At 44.1% G+C, this 15,044-nt stretch overlaps 1 long non-coding RNA gene across 1 annotated transcript in view; it reads right to left on the bottom strand.

The window, feature by feature from the left end:
* Positions 1 to 4,718: 4,718 nt before the first annotated feature.
* The window catches only part of LOC117402357 (uncharacterized), a 61,522-nt gene continuing 51,196 nt past the window's right edge, over positions 4,719 to 15,044 (bottom strand). Inside the window, exons 3-4 of the long non-coding RNA XR_004544450.3 lie at positions 9,391 to 9,464; positions 4,719 to 6,209 (exon numbers count right to left, since the gene is read on the bottom strand). This is a non-coding gene — a long non-coding RNA (uncharacterized LOC117402357). The remainder of the gene's footprint in view (positions 6,210 to 9,390; positions 9,465 to 15,044) is intronic.

Below are 15,044 nucleotides of genomic sequence, written 5' to 3'. Positions count from 1 at the left end.
CCATTCATTTTACATTCTATCCTGACAAGTGCCCCAGTCCCTGCGCATGAGAAACATCCCTATAACATGATGCTGCCACCACCATGCTTCGCAGTAGGGATGGGGTTCTTTGGGTGATGTGCTGTTTTGGGTTTGCGCCAAACATAACGCTTTGCATTTAGGCCAAAAAGTTCCATCTTAGTTTCATCAGATCACAAAACTTTTTGCCACGTGGCTACAGAATCTCCGAAGTGCTTTTTTGCATACTTCAAACGGGTCTTCTTGAGAAATGGCTTCCTTCTTGCAACCCTACCATGCAGGCCAGATTTGTGGAGTGCTTGGGATATTGTTGTCACATGCACACTTTGACCAGTCTTGGCCATAAAAGCCTGTAGCTCTTGCAAAGTTGCCATTGGCCTCTTGGTAGCCTCTCTGATCAGTCTCCTGATCAGAGAGGCTACCAGTTTGGAGGGACAGTCTGATCTAGGCAGGGTCTTGGTGGTGCCATACACCTTCCACTTCTTAATAATTGTCTTGACCATGCTCCAAGGGATATTCAAGGCCTTTGATATTTTTTTATACCCATCCCCTGATCTGTGCCTTTCAACAACGTTGTCCCGGAGTTCTTTTTTATTATTATTATTATTATTTATTTCTTAGCAGAAGCCCTTATCCAGGGCGACTTACAATCGTAAACAAAAATACATTTCAAGAATCACAGTACAGGTAATAATACAATTAAGAGCAAGATAAATACAATGACTTTGGTTCAAGCAAGTACAAGTGTGACAAAATACAATTCAATAATACAGCAGATAACAGTGTCGGTGATAGTTACATCAGGATATAATTAAATACAAAATACTACAGATTAAACACTTGGCAGATTAAAGTACTCTGAAGTACAGGATTAAATGCAGTAAAATAGGGGGCAGATAAGAGCAAATAAAGCGCATTTAAGGAAGGGTGATAAGTGTCCCAGGGGAAAAACAGGGGAGTTCTACAGGTGCTGTCTGAAGAGGTGAGTCTTAAGGAGGCGCCGGAATGTGGTCAGGGACTGGGCAGTCCTGACATCTGTAGGAAGGTCATTCCACCACTGCGGAGCGAGGGTGGAGAAAGAGCGGGCTCTGGAGGCAGGGGAGCATAGAGGAGGTAGAGCCAGTCTTCTAGTGCAGGCGGAGCGGAGAGGTCGAGTGGAGGTGTATGGAGAGATGAGGGTCTGGAGGTAGCTGGATGCAGTCTGGTCAAGGCATCTGTAGGCTAGTACAAGAGTCTTGAACTGGATGCGAGCGGTGATCAGGAGCCAGTGGAGTGAGCGGAGTAGTGGAGTTGCGTGGGAGAAGCGAGGCAGAGAGAACACCAGGCGGGCAGCGGAGTTCTGGATGAGCTGGAGCGGACGCAGGGAGGCCAGCCAGGAGGGAGTTGCAGTAGTCTAGGCGGGAGAGTACCAAGGCCTGGACCAGGAGCTGGGTGGCGTAGTTGGTGAGGAAGGGTCGGATTTTTCGGATGTTGCTCGGGAAGAATCAGCAAGTGAGTGGAGATGTGCTGGGAATAAGAGAGGCAGGGGTCCAGGGTGACTCCGAGGTTCTTAGCGGAGGAAGAGGGAGTGTGGTAGATTCCAGAGGAACAGAGATAGAGAGATCAGAGGAGGGGGAGGAGGAGGAGGGAAAGAAAAGGAGGTCAGATTTTGAGAGGTTGAGTTTGAGGTGAAATGGTATGAGAAACCATAGGATGTGATGAGGGGGCCCAGGGAGCGGGTGTAGAGAGAGAACAGGAGAGGACCCAAGACTGACCCTTGGGGGGACTCCTGTTAAGAGAGGGTGAGGTGTGGAGGTTGCTCCACGCCAGGTTACCTGGTAAGTGCGGTTGGAGAGGTAGGAGGAGAACCAGGCCAGAGCAGTGCCAGAGATCCCCAGGTCAGCGAGAGATGATAGTAGAATAGAGTGATCAACAGTGTCAAAGGCAGCAGAGAGGTCGAGTAGAATTAGGACAGAGGAGAGAGAGGCAGCTCGGGCAGACTTTAGTGAGTTGGTGACAGACAGGAGGGCGGTTTCAGTGGAGTGAGCAGAGCGGAAGCCAGATTGGAGAGGGTCAAGCAGAGAGTGGTTGGACAGGAAAGCAGAGAGCTGGCGGTGTACAGTCCGCTCGAGGGTTTTGGAGAGGAAGGGTAGGAGGAAGACAGGACGGTAGCTCTGGAGGGAGGTGGGGTCGAGGGTAGGTTTTTTGAGGAGGGGAGTGATAGAGGCTTTTTTGAAGGCAGAGGGAAAGAGACCAGAAAGGAGAGAGGTTTTGAGAAGGGAGGAGATGAAGGGAAGTAGAGCAGGAGCAGCAGCTTGAAAGAGGTGAGTAGGGAGGGGGTCCAGGGCACACGTGGTGGGTTTGTGACCTTGGAGCAGGGAGGAGAGCCCTTTTTAAAGCGCCTTGGTGCTCATGGTTGAGTCTTTGCTTTGAAATGCACTACCCAGCAGAGGGAACCTACAGGAACTGCTGAATTTATCCTGAAATCATGTGAATCACTACAGTTTAACACAGGTGGAGGCCACTTAACTTGTTGTGTGATTTTGAAGGTGATTGGTTACACCTGAGCTAATTTAGGATTGCTATTACAAGGGGGGTGGACACTTATCCAACCAAGCTATTTCAGTTTTTATTTTTAAATAATTTTCTACAAATTTCTAGAATATTTTTTTCACTTGGAAGTTGTGGGGTAGGATGTGTAGATAAATGAAAAAAAAAAACTTTTTTAATGCATTTTAATTCCAGGCTATAAGGCAACAAAAGGTGACAATATAGACTTTCTATAGACACTGTAGCTGATTATACACTGTGGGGTGAGCTGCTATTTTTGTTATGTCAACTGCAAGGTCTCTAAAACAGAGATAAAACCAACTACTTTTGGGGTATGGAGGGTGTCATACAGTCAGGATGGCACAGTCTTTGCTGAAGATTCCAGAGGGAGCCTATCATTGGCTGTGGCGCTCCTGTGGGTTGTGTGGCGGAGTGTCCCGCCTCTATTTATTATTATTGGTATTATTGTTTGCGGCACGGATATCAGCGCCGCGTATTTCTTATTGTTTATATATTTAAAACCCGTGAGGATGCGTGACTGATCAGCTACTGATTATTTAACTAGCTGACAGTCACGCATCCTTACCAAATGCGTGCAGACTGTGGCCGAGGGGTAATAAGATAATTAACAGCTAGTTAACCCGTCGGCCAGAGTATAAGAACCTGCAGCTGTCCGTGTTGCAGGGTTGAGTGTAGAGAGGAGAGTACAGGAGAGCGGAGAGAGAGCAAGGAGAATATAAAAAAACAATTGCTATATTTAAAAATATACTTGTTTCTGTTTGTTTGGCCATCGCACCTTTTTGTTTTGTGTTTTGTTATTGTTTAAATCTTTTATTTTTGGTTTGTTTATTAATAAATCAGCTGAACGCCGTTGCGTTCAGTTTCACCCGCCCATCCATTGTTTTGATTCAGTTACTTCCTGGTCCATGACGTCACCACACCTCACCACTGCAAGTCATCCTGCCACATATGGTGGCAGCGGTGGGACAAACAACGCCTCCAACAGCTGGACCAGGAAAGGAAAGGACATTTTTTTGTTTTTTTTCGAAGTGTTTTTTTTGTATTTGGGAAAAAAAATGGATAAAGTGGATGCCTACATGAAGAGGTGGCATGAGCATTAGAGGGAGTTAGAAGAAGGAGGGGCTACGTGGTGCCTTGCCTGCCTGGAGTATGGGCACCTTCCTGATGTGTGCCCATATGAAGACCCCCTCTTTGTGCAGGCCTTCGATCGAGGTGAGGTGGAGACCGCAGAGGAGTGGATCCACCTGAAGGCCATACCATCGCTGCAAAGGGGAGGAGTGGTGCTTTGCCGTCGGCGAAGTTGGGCACAAAGCACCCGACCAACCCCCTCCATGGCAGGAGGTGGAACTGCTGGTCCCGAAGAAAGGAAGGAGTGGTGGTGCCAAGAAGGCAAAGAAGCAGGCAAAGGAGCAGATCAGCGGGAGCTGCCTCTGTCTTCACCACTTCCACCACCAGGAGCAGATCAGCGGGAGCTGCGTCTGCCTCCGCCACCTCCACCACCTGGAGCAGAGCAGCGGGAGCTGCCTCTGCCTCCACCACCTCCACCGCTTCCACCACTAGGAGCAGAGCAGCGGGAGCTGCCTCTGCCTCCGCCACCAGTGAATGTCTGCTGGTTCCGCCTCAGCCGCCGTGGGAGGACTGCTTGCCCCTCCCACCTCCACCAGCAGAGGGTGAATTCCTGCTGGTTCCGACTCAACCGCCATGGGAGGACTGCTTGCCCCTCCCACCTCCACCAGCAGAGGGTGAATACTTGCTGGTTCCGCCTCAACCGTCGTGGGAGGACTGCTTGCCGCTCCCAGCTCCACCAGCAGAGGGTGAATGCCTGCTGGTTCCGTCTCAAGCGCCGTGGGAGGACTGCTTGCCCCTCCCACCTCCATCAGCAGGGTGAATACCTGCTGGTTCCGCCTCAACCGCCATGGGAGGACTGCTTACCGCTCCCACTGACGTCACCACACCTCACCACTGCAACCCATCCTGCCACAGTTGGGTTGTCAAAACCGGCAGGGACTGTGTCTGCTCATTGCACTACAGCAGACCCTACTAGTCAGGTGCCTGGAGAGCTAAAAAAGACACCTACAGGGCTGGTCTTCAGAGCTTGCTGACATCTGCTCTCGCTCTCAGAGAAAATCAGATGTCAAATTATTGGGCACAGAAAAAATGGTATGGTTCATTAGGCAATGGTATTTTCGATTTAATGGTTTGTAAACTTGAAGTAAAAAGGATATGTGAAAACAATATGCAGCATGGATATGTCCACAGGTTAAGTTACTGTGGCACAGTGGTTAATGTTCACTAGACACCACTTTTAATACAACTTTTTTTAGAAGATCATGAAATATAGCAGTTTACCAACTGTACAGACACTGTTTGAAAGTGACTGGTCTGTTTCATTGGTTATAGTTTAAAACAATGTGGAACTGAAATGATTCACTGGACGCTATCTGTAATGGAACTTTTTTTGAGGAGAATCATAAAATACAGTATCCACTAGGGATGTGCTGATTCATCGATTCACACGGTGAACCATGATATTTTTCTTGACAATACGATTATCGATACAGTGACCCCTGTATCGATAAACTTTTTTTAAAACAAATGCACTAATAATAATAATAATAACAATTTAATCTAAAACAAATGCTTATTAGCACAGATAGAATACCTTAACCCCTGTTTCATGCAGCCGTTGTGACGGAGACCAAACGTGTTTGAGTGTTGTGTAAACATTTAGTATTTAATATCTTAAATAGCAGAACCAACTCACTGCAATTTAAACTTGTTTTTACTGAAAAATAAACAGTAACATGTAATCATAAGAGCTGTCTGTGTTACATGCTCTCAAATCAGGACTTCAGTGGAGCTGTAGCATGCTATTTCCCATGTTACACTGTACACAATAAGAGGCGCCGTCACCAATTCCAGACACAACACTTGCAACATATTTAAAATATAAACATGCTGAGTTCATTGCAATCATAAAGCTGCATAGATTAACCACTCAGCAGAATGAGACAACAAACACACGAGTACAGATATTAAGTCACTGTTTTAGTATCACTTTAGTGTCTTAACAAGTTGTTGTATTTTAAGCAGTTGAATATGGTGGCAAATAACTTGCTCCTGAAGTGGCACCCAGTAATTGAATTCGGCAATTTTCTTTTTGGCCTGGAGCCATTGGCTCCTAAGACAAAAACTTTGTCGGGAGCCCTGATTTGGAATTTTTACTGCCGATACCCAGCCCTAGTATCCACAATGATGACACTAAGTCAAAGAAGTAAAAAGGCACATCTTACATACACCTGTGTAACCAAACAACAACTCAGTTTACTGTCTCTATGTAGAGAAACCTAAAAAAACTGTAAATGGATATTCTAACAAATACACATGTTCATCAAGTGGTTCCCAACATACATCTTTCAATAACATTATCTTTCAATAATATTCATTCAGGTGTCAGTAGAAAGAATATTAGAACATCTTCTTATCATCCCCACCCGTACATTTTCTACTGTCCTGTAAGCAGGACAGGTTTTCCCCAAGTACTGCAGGCCTTTAGCCTGGCTATGAGAGCTTGCAAGGGTCATCTTTTTCCAAGGTCTCTGCCATAACTGAGATCTTCATCCAACATCTCTGAGGCAAACCTGTGAGACACAAATTTAGACAAGTGAGAATAAAGTAATTCAGGGATAAACCCACTGTTTTCAAGGTGGTCCTAAGTTTCTTCAGGTAATACACATGCACAATATCAGAGAATCTTGTTAAACAGCTTTGTGTGAATTTTATATGTTGCCTCCAGTAATGCAATATTAAGGTATGTTTGAAGTAATGGTAATTACAGGAAGCTGCTTTTGAAAGTTATTTTTCTCTTGCATTGAAGTAAAATAATATGTCTGGGGATTTTCTGTCTGGTAAAAACAGGTGACTGTAAATAGAGAAGTCTTGTTTTTTACCGTAAATAATGTCAATAAATAAAAATGGTTGCTGCCACTGCTGGGAACTAATGTAAATGGTAATGATTTCAATTCCAAGAAACCTGCATGTTCTACTCATCTCTGTGTGTATATGAACAATGAACAATGAACATTATCAGTGCTCTGTGGTTCCCTGTGTGAAACACATTAACCATCAGTGAGGTAGGTCTGGTTCCAAAGGCAATCCATCTGAAAGCAGAAGTGGCATGAATAAAAGCAGCAACTATTTTTAAACAATTTTGTGAAACATAGGGTTTTTTAATTTATTTATTTTTGTAAAGTGACTTGTTATTTAGCACTTCTGTAGTGTCAATCAATGTATATTATAGTGTATACAATTATACTACAGTATATACTACCTTATAAAAGTATGGAAAAGTTTAATAAAGCATAAGTAAACAATGTAAAGTCCATGGAGGTATGATAAAGCATGTTAAATCATGGTAAACCATGGCAAACTATGGTAAATGCAAAGTATAACCATGGGAGAACATGAGAAACCTGCAAAATGACCATGCAAATTAGCCATGGGGAAGGGCTAGAATGTGAACTACTGAAGAAGGTAAAATGGCAGAAGCAAAGACCTGAATTAAATCAAACAGTGACACCATCATTTGTGTTAATCCAGGCCTAAATGGCAGATTACATCTAAAATTATACCACAGTTGTGCTATATCACCAGAAAGATAATCGCTGTTTGTAGATTCACAGTTTGCATATCACCCTACCAAATATAAAAACTCATTGAGAACCACTATATTGTTAGAACTATCAACCATTAATTGTGAAATGCACCCAAACAGTGAACTACTATACTATACTATATCAAACAACAAAATAATGCAATATGACAGTGAGGTATTACATCCTTCTACCACAGCACGTGTCAATTTTTTTATCTTTCAAAACTAAGGTATTAGCAAGGTATAAATGTAGGCCTAAAATTCAAGTGATTTACTTGAAACTGTCAGGTATTTGTTAGAAATCTGGTAGAAACTGGGATTACAACCAATTGCCTGCTGACTGCCATTGAAGTTTAAAAACAATGCCTAAGCAACCACTAAAACAAAATAGCTATTAAATGAAAGCTCATATAATAGCTATTTGTAAGAAAGCTGCAGACAAAGGAATACTGAAGAAAGATTAAACATTTCTTGGGGTGCATTGTGACAGACTTTGCAGCTTTTTTGGGAACAAACCGTTGAGGCAGGATTGTATTATTAGGATTTGCACTTCAATGTCTCCTGACAGAAATGTACAAACACATGCTTCCTAACCGAGAGCAGCTCAGAAGAACAAGTAAAAGTAAAGGTAACGATTTCAAACATTGTATGAACCCTACTGCCGAACTTTCTATATAACATTTGGAATGATTGGGGTCCCCTGTGGATCACTGAGTAAAGGCACTACCATGTGGAGTGCAGGGTGATACAAATAGGAACTTTCTGGTTTGAATCCTGGTCGTGCAGAGTTGCTGGTCTTTGCTGAGGGTCCACAAGGGGCACTCCATTAGCCTTTGTACTCCATTGGTCTTTGGTTTCTGTTAAGGAGGAAAGTGTTAGGGGATAATTAACTGCATTCATTAACTTGTGTTGTAGCGACCTCTACTGGTCAGGTACCGAAGGAGGCCAGTCACAGACTTGCCAAGCTGGGCACAGCCTCTAAGGTTCAGACAGGTGAAAAGATGCGATTGGCTTGACAGGAGAAAGCATGCTGATCTTCAGTCGTCTTAAAATGGTAAGTGCAGCAATACGGTAATTCAATTTGTTTTGAAGAAAAGATAGTATACTGCTTTTAGAGCACTGTTGTTACAACTGTGGGTAAGTTGTTTTTATTTATTTATTTTTTAAATAGAACACACATCTTGATATTATCAAGTTAGAAGAAAAAAAGCACAAATTATACTGTATTTGTCATTTAGCATTACCAATTACGTCAATTTCTGTATTGTGTTATTCAGATCTCCGCTGTACAGTAGTATAATACAATGGGATGTTATCTACAGCAGTAAAGTGTGTTTTGATTAATTAAGAAATTAAAAATGCCCTCTGTTCTGCACTGACCTATATTGCTGCTTTAATTAAAGTTTTAAGTATTCCTTGTGGCAATGCATGTCATCTTGAATTCCTTTAATGGCTGGATTCACAGACCCCTATTAGCACTAAACTTGGACTTCATGTCATCAAATTATCTCTCCATTGCCAATATGATGTAACACACGCGTATCATGCACATTCCTCATGTTATAACTAGAGCAGCCAAAATATGGTACGAATGAAAAGGGTTGGTACACAGCCTTTTCATGCTAAAAAGCTGTACAAAACTAAGGTTCCTGCAGTCTCTGAGGGTAGCCCGGCTGACAGCCTACTTGGGTAAATGTGCATTTGCCAAAGTAGACACAATATTTGGGATTTGTTATGGGACATGGGCAGGTGAAACCAGTCGCGGCAATCCCAAAACCAAGTCCCAGGTCTCTCTGGGTTGTCCGTTTATAACCCTCCTTGTGCACGGCACAATACACATTGTTGTGTAGAGCCTGTGCTTATTATTTAAAGTGTTGTTGACACGCAACCCAGCAGGAAATAAAGAGCTGTTAATTGTGAACTGTTTTGTGTTTGTCTGTTCCGGAGCACTGCACTCGTTTTATCCGCTCTGAGGTGCCCCGCAAAAGGGATATCATGCACCAGCCTCATGACCTTGAGTCGACAAGATGGGGGAACCATCAATTGTGTCACAGGCTGTCCTGTGCCCGGGGCAGGGTTTATCCTATACAGTAATTGCCCATTGATAATGAAGTGAGGATATACTACCGCCCCAGTGCCTTCAACATTCTTACCTTCAACATTCTTACCTTCAACCAGCCCCCAGCCTCATTTCAGTGATGCACCTTCCCATTTTTCAACCTGTCTCTCTTTCTTTGTTTTTCTAGGACAAAAAATTGAAGAAAACAAGTCAGCTTGCAGGGGGAAAATTTCACCAATCGTTTTCCGTGTTGTGTCTGCCACATTTACGTGTGCAGTCGGGACTGCCTTTTTAATTAAATTACCTTGTCTTTACCAGTGTTTCTGAAAGTTTTCATCTAACACGAAGACATTATTGCTGGTCTTAAACTTCTACTGTTAATAATCTATTTATTCCAGCACTCAGCGTTAAACTGGAGACTGAATACTGGTCACCAGTTGAACTTCCTGCACTGGCATACAATTTCCTCAGAGTGATGTTGATGTTTTCTGGACTTATTTCACTAAAATGAATGTCCATATTTTTTTTTCTCTTTCAGCCAGTCTAAGTACTTAACATCCTGTGTTGTCAGGGGTTTTTTTTGTGTTTTTTCAACTTTGGTTTCTTCTACTGAATTTCATTTAGATGTGTCTCATTTAATCTTTAAATTGTTTTCAATACATTGATTGAATCAAATCAACAAGCTTGGGGTTTCAGGTTATTTTATAAACTGGGCATATCTTGCCTTTTGTAGAAAAAGACCATAAGGATATTTTTATGCTGTTATTCTGTTATTTGATGCTTTCATTGTCAAAGACATTAATACAAAATTGGTGCCAATCAAAGAATTATATTTTCCTACTTTTTTGCAACAAATTGTATTTCAATAACTAGCACTGTCAATCACTTCTCTCTCAAAAATAGGTCTGGTGACACCTGGTGGCCACAGTAGATACAACTTGATCAGCCACCCACATCATGAAAGTAGGGCAAGATTTATTGAGCACTTTCTCTAATGTTAAAAGACGTGAACATTTTCAAGAATATTATCTCAGACATATTGTCACAGACTTCATTTTGCACTGGTTTAAACAAGTAAACAAGCAAAAGGTCAAAGTTATTTTCAGTCTCCACATATCACTTGTAAATTAAGAATAGCTGTAAAGTTAAGAAAATTAATTCTATATTGTTTCCAGGGATGTGAATTTTAAACGTTTAAAATGTATAAACTTTTTACTTTGTAGTTACGTTTTTGCGATGTTAAAACGTTATTTGCTTATTTAGGGATTGTTTGCTTAGAAAATACTAAACAGGGCTGTCGGTATACATCATAATGTAATATAAATAATGTGTGTATGTAGATATGGTTTAAACATTTAAAAGCCAACACCTGCATAGCATTTAAACGTTCATAAAAATTTACCAAAAGCACATCCCTAATATCTTCCCTGCATTGCACATCCATTCACTACATGATGCGGTTTTAAAAAGAAATGCATGTTTTAGCAAACTTTTCATTTTAGAACATGATATCTGGTTCACTAGATTAAATAAATCTCTTTTTGCAAACCATGCTTTCAAATTGTTATGCACTATCTTGGTCTGCTTTGATTAACAAGCAATTGTGCAGGGGTGCCATTTAGTTGACAAACATCCCAGAGAATACAATAAAAAAAAAAAAATTAAGAAAGAAAAAATAATTTCACAGGTTTTTGTCACACCTATTAGCTGTCTCACTAATGGAATTCCTCACTGCAGTCACTCAAAATTTGAAGATCGGATTCTTTGCTTTCCTGAGGTAAATCCATAACTGACAAACTGGTTGGGGATTAAAGAATTAGAGTTATTTGTCCAATCTGTTAATTGTTGTATACAAATGGTCCATACAATATGTCCTTAAAAAAAGCAAATGCAAAGTAAAAAGTTCTACATATATTGCATATTGCTTTATCTGTGCAAATATTGACACAATGGTATCTTTCCATCAACACTAGACTCCGGTCTATAAACGGTCACTGACAATGTTTTCTATTAAAATGCACAGTAAACAATACTTTACTTGATTGGAAATTATAAAATCTCAGTTAAGACAAGTAACAAGTGTCAGTGGGCCAGTTTCCATGTGGGGCTATTTACACGTGAAGTGGCGATGCGCGTGCACGTTTAGGATTGGGGTAAAAAAAAAACGGCCAAAGAGGGGGATAGGGTAAATCACAAACAAGTGTAAATGACGAAAAACACGGGAAAACCGCGCCCATTTTCACATGGAAACATTAGGTTACTTACCGTAACCCTGGTTTCCTGAAAGAGAAGATGACCAACAACATACTTTTGGGATTTGCCTGCCTATTGGTAGGTATTGTTGAGCTCTTTATATCAGAGCTGCCGATAGGCCCCTTCCAGGGGTGACGTCCTTGGTCCCGCCTACCGAGGGATCAAAACAGTCAACCCACGGAAGCCATTCCTCTTTTTGCATCGAACCCGTGAGGGCGACCGACGCGACTTTGCAAGGTTTGTTGGTCGTCTTCTCTTTCAGGGAACCAGGATTACGGTAAGTAACTTAACGTTCCTTTTTAATTCAAAGATGACCAACAACATACTTATGGGAAAGTATACTAGAGCAGTCGTGAGGGAGACAGAACGGCAGCATACGAGGGTGTGACAGAAATACAATGATTCTTGGTTGTAAATCTCCCTCCCGACCTGTGAGGGCGCTAAGCAGCGAGAACAGTGTTCTCTGGACAGGCTGGTTTGGCAGTTCTTTCCCAGGGTTCAAGAGAAGTCGGCCAGTCTGGAAGGGGGTGAGACTGCTGCAATAACTCATTGACCCGGAAGGGAAACGTCGTGGCAGCCGCAGATTGGAGAGGTGGTTGCACTCGTTTACCAAAGGGTCATGTGTGACGGCATAAAAGGGGACGGAGAATCGCAATCTGTTCCTTCGTTTGGTTTGAATCTTAAACCTGTAAGGACCCATGAGACCCAGTTATAAAAGTACTGTGAGTGTTTTGTTTTGTTTCTCTATAATTGTTTTGTTTGTAATTATTAGATGGTTAACACGTTCCAGAGCTGTCACCAAAGGCCAGCACAAAACCCGGAACAGCACTTCACTTTTGTCACAAATAAACTTGTATCACCCACCACGAGCACTACAGCAGGCACCCAGGACTGGTGACCGTGTTTTGTACATTGTGGGAAAGATAACTACGTGTATATTATTAGGGACTGTAACCCGTTTATTTACTTCCAGTGCATTACACATTGTTGTGTATTGCCTGCAGTTATTGTTTGGTCACCAGACTGGGATTATAATCAATAAAACCTGTTTCCAACTGAATTACAATTCTCTGTTTTTTCATTGCGCACTGCATCACTCCTGCACCTGTACACAGTCAGCCACTTTGCCACAGAGGGACACGTCAGAACCGCATAACCCAAGGTTAGCGGTTCGAGCATGCAACCTCAAGGACCCTCGTGCCTAATGAAGGCAAGGAAGGATCTATCACATTAAGGTGATAGAACCTAGAAAAAGTATGTGGCGTAGAATGCGCGGCTACTCTCCCAGGTGGGGGCAAGCCGGCACTATCATACGCAGTCGAGACTCTGTCCACAGTATGGAGTGTATGGGCTCAAACTGGGCCTTCGTGGGAGCCTCCAATACAATATCAAGGCTCCATTCCAGGAGAACAACCCTCCTTGGAGGGCGTAATGGCCGAGCACCCTTGAGAAACCGGGTTGCCAGGAAATGCGCACCCGGAGATACTGAATCAATGGGGCCATGGCACGCAGACATGGCCACCAAGTACACCTTCAGTGTAGAAGGTGGCCTACCGGCATCGAGCAGTTCTTGCAGAAGCTACAAGATAATGGTAAAGGGCAAGAGACTGAGTCTTAGTCAGACACCAGTTCTGAAAATATCTCCATTTGTAGGCATATAATGAATAGTGGAGCCTGCCCTAGCGTACTGCAATGTACTCATGACCGCATCAGATAGCCCTAAGGCTGACCAGCAGTCCTGTTCAGGGGCCAGACCCATAATTGGAACCTGCCCGGTTCCGTATGCCAGAGAGTGCCTCTCACCTGACTGAGGAGATCCATGCAAAGCGGGATCTCCCAGGACTGGCCTTGTAAGAGCTGGCACAGGGTCGAAAACCAGATTCTCCTGGGCCACCGGGGGGCCAGTAGGAGAACTGTCGCTTTCTCTAACTGGACCTTCACTAGGAAGGCCAGGAGCAACAGTATCGGCAGGAATGCATAAAGGACTGTCCTGGGCCACTTGTTGGGTGACGCCGAGTGTAGACGCCGAGTGTACCGCCTAAACGGTGGAGGGAGTACCACAGGGAGCAGTGTTTTGTCTCCGCCGAGGTGAACAGATTGACCTGCGCCTTCCCGAACTGTTCCCAAATGCACTCCACCACCTGAGGGTGGAGCCGCCACTCCGGCGGATGCGCACCCTCCCTCAAAAGGAGGTCCGCTGCCCAGTTCGCCACTCCAGGAAGATGCGTCGCCCATAGGGACAGCAGGTTCCTTTGAGCCCAAATCAAGAGCTGAAAGGCTATGCGATGTAACCCCCGGGACCGAAGGCCACCCTGGTGGTTGACATATGCTACCACTGATGTGTTGTCTGTCCGGACCAACACATGTGTTCCTTGTAGCAATGGGAGAAAGTGTTGGAGGGCAATGAAAACAGCATATTTATATGCAGGGACGTCCAATGACCCGATTAGGTGCCGCAGACTCCTCTGCCTTCCCAGACTGCCCCCCAATCCAAATTGGAGGCGTCCATCGTCACCACCTGACAGTTCGCCACTTTTCCCATCCGCACGCCTTTGCACAGGTGAGAGGCACACCTTTACCACATGCAGCGCTGCCAAACACAAGCGAGACACTGTCAGCCGGATGCAAGTGGAATGCATTGAGCCATGCTTACAACGGGTGCATGCAAAGTAAGCCCAGCTCGATGGCTGATACGGCTGCGGCCATCAGACCCAACAATTTCTGACACAACACAAAGGTGACCTCCAATCCCTGTCTAAACCTGGAGAGACAACCTTGAATAACTGCTACCCTGTCATCCGACAGGTATGCGCTTCGTACTGCAGTCCAGCCGGAGCCCCAAGTACGTTGTGCACTGCACCGGTAAAAGCCGACTCTTTGCATCATTGATGGTGAGGCCCAGACTCGCCAGATGCTCTGTCACAATAGCCGTGTGGACTACTGCTCCTTCTCGCGACAGGGAACGTCGATGTAGTTTAATGCAACCGCTAGGGGGTCAGGATAGTGTTCACACACTTTGAAAACGTACGAGGCGCTAAGGAGAGGCCGAACGGTAGCACGGAAAATTTGTAAATGCTTCCATGAAAGGCGAAGTGGAGGTACTTCCTGTGCACTGAACGAATGGCAACTTGAAAGTACGCGTCCCGTAAGTCCACAGTGGTAAACCAGTGCCCGGCCGGACAGACTGGAGAATGTGACGGTGAGTCAGCATTTGGAACCTCCTGTCCTTCAAAAACTCGTTGAGGAGTCTCAGGTCTAGGATGGGGCAAAAGCCGGCGTCCTTCTTGGGTACCAGAAAGTATCTTGAGTAGAACCCCTCTCCGCAAGAGATGGGGTCTTCAAGATGAATGGCTCGCTTGCACAGCAAGTACTGAGCCGTGAAGAGGGTCTGTCATGGATGTAATCGTGACCCCTCGGAAGGGAGGAGGCCCCATGCGAAACTGTAGCGCGTAACTGTTGTGCACGGTGGCGAGCACCCATTGCAGCTGGTGTGTGGAAAAGGGGGTCTGA

Source organism: Acipenser ruthenus, chromosome 5 (assembly GCF_902713425.1).
Source record: "Acipenser ruthenus chromosome 5, fAciRut3.2 maternal haplotype, whole genome shotgun sequence".
In the NCBI taxonomy this organism is placed as follows: Eukaryota; Metazoa; Chordata; class Actinopteri; order Acipenseriformes; family Acipenseridae; genus Acipenser; species Acipenser ruthenus.
The sequence above is the reverse complement of the archived record's forward strand: the minus strand, read 5'-3'. Positions and strand labels throughout refer to the sequence as shown.